Source organism: Morone saxatilis, unplaced genomic scaffold, assembly GCF_004916995.1.
Source record: "Morone saxatilis isolate NCDOM2014 unplaced genomic scaffold, NCSU_SB_2.0 Contig6, whole genome shotgun sequence".
Lineage (NCBI taxonomy): Eukaryota > Metazoa > Chordata > Actinopteri > Moronidae > Morone > Morone saxatilis.
In genome coordinates, this window is record NW_023340206.1 from 2,038,074 (window position 1) to 2,040,444 (window position 2,371).

A 2,371-nucleotide genomic window follows, 5' to 3' on the forward strand; every position below is an offset into this window, starting at 1 on the left:
TACCTTTCTGAAAGTGTTTTTCATCTTCAACCTTCTGTGTGTGGTTTGAACCAGTGGCTGAATTGGACCAGTAACCTAATTCAACTGTACCCCTGACCACAACATAACCCTAACCCTCATTATTTTGGGTGTTTTTTTATCCATTTCAAAAAGGACATTCTGAGCGCTGTTTTCTGAGCATTTGTTTATTGAACAGGGGCCATGCACAAAACAACTGTTGAGCCAGAGTTAGCTATATAGCTCATTTACATGTGCGGTTAAGAACGTTAAGCTAGAGCTGTGTTTGCACGTATATTTTTATCCCACCCATATTCCGCGAAGACTCACCCCTACTCTGCCTTTGATTGGCTCTGACCTTAACCATCTCACAAGCCAAAAAACACTAGCCAATCAGAGACAGAGTAGGGCGTGGGTTTTTGTGGAATAGGCATGGAGACAAAAATCAGGGGGGTTTAGGGGTCTGTACCTAGACTAACCAGGAGGAACACAGTAAGAAGTAAGGGTACTCAGGTGCACAATAGCATAACTGATAAAAAAGAAACATGCTTGATTATTGAACTGAAGCAAGTCTCAAATTGATGTTCATACCAGAGAAGAAATGAAAGCCATGGTCACAAGGATGTTAGGAAGGTCATACATTTAAAAAATAAAACTAAAAATGGGAAAATGTTTGTCAGTACAGGATATGTGATTTTTAATTAATGTGCTAAAACATGTCAAACCAACAGGTTTTTCTGACAGAAATATTTAGTAATGTTTGGAGGTATTGTGCAGTACATGTGTCATATAGGTGTGATGGAAGCATATATATACTGTCAATGGATGGAAGCAGAAAGATGGCAGAGAAGAATTTCAGTTTAAAGATTTAAATGCTGCTACATCTTGAATAAACTATTTTTGTTTGTCTAATTAAATCTGTACAGAGACTGAGAGACGCACGCCATGGCAGAGAAACAAGTGTGACAAGGTGGTTTCGGCTCCGATAGTGGGTCAGGACACATACAGTTGATGAGGAATGAAAAAAGGGAGAGAATTCAGCTGTCAGCTGTGTGGGGGCACATAAAAAAGGTTATTATTAAGCAACCCAACTAAAATGTTTTTATCAGCATAAACTATACCATAAAATTAGGTGTTTGTCTTATTTTTATGAATAATGAAGAACCAGCTTCTTCAGTTCAATATACAAAAGCAGCAAACATTTTATGTTTTTATATATGTATTTTATAAGAATTAGTTTTTGTATTATTCCCACAATCCTCCACTATAACACACCTTGCTGGCCCTAACAGCACATCAGGTGGAGATTTTAAGCACAGTTTACTTGATTACTTGATTACAGAAGACCAAAACAAACTTACTGTAGTACCAGAACATTAAGCACAGACCAGCTTATCCTTAACTGGAGTAGAATCAGTAAGGGTTTGGTTACTGAAGTGAAACAGGGCAAGGGAGGAGATATTGTTGCAGCCTGTATCCAAAGTTGACCGGCTCGTTTATGGGGTCGCCTACTTGAAGGTTTCGGATATAAGTGTTGTCAGAGGACCTGCAGGGTTTACAGCACACTTTGATTTATTTTGGAGGAAAGCAGCATCTCAGTGAATGTAAAAACTATTATTTAATGCCGGCTGTACCAGACTGTTAGTTTCTACTGCTTGCATCAAGCACGATTTGTTTTTCAGGGAAAACATTTTACTGCTCTGACTACTGATTGGTATATGTGAGCCGAATTAAAGAAAGGACCCTAACTTTAGCTTTTTTAAATGTTTTATTCTAAAACGTGTTTTCCGGAATGTTGAGCAACAATAAAACCATCATTTTTAAACGGAGTTCGGTGTTGATTCTTTCAACGTCGCGGCTAAATGAATAAAAACGATAATGAGTGGGCTATTATCTTTCAATAGGTTACTCATGAGAGAAAGTTAGATCAACTAAATGAATCTGGAGCTTACCTGTCACTTCTGGTACATCGCAGGATCCCTGCTGCTGGTTTCAGTTGTCAGGTTTCAGAGACAGACAGATGGTGCAGATTCACGGCAGCCCGTTATCCCGAGGTCTGGACTCTGCTGCGGCTCTGGGAACAGGAGCAGGTTACAGGTTTAATGCAGACCAGTAGGGGTGCTGTCAGGAGCCACGCAGCGGACCACATACACTCTGATAAGCAGCCATAATATTTATAAAGTCTAGGATTAAACATGTCTGTGTATGTATGAACACAATTCTTAAGCAACCTAATTAAACTAGAACTATTTTTAATTAAATATGTTGTATTTTTAATTAAAGTTCCCCTACACTCAAAATCAGTTTTCTTCTTGTTCCTACAGCTGGATGTTTGATCTTCACTGTGCAGAATGATGTATGTGCAGAGTTTGAC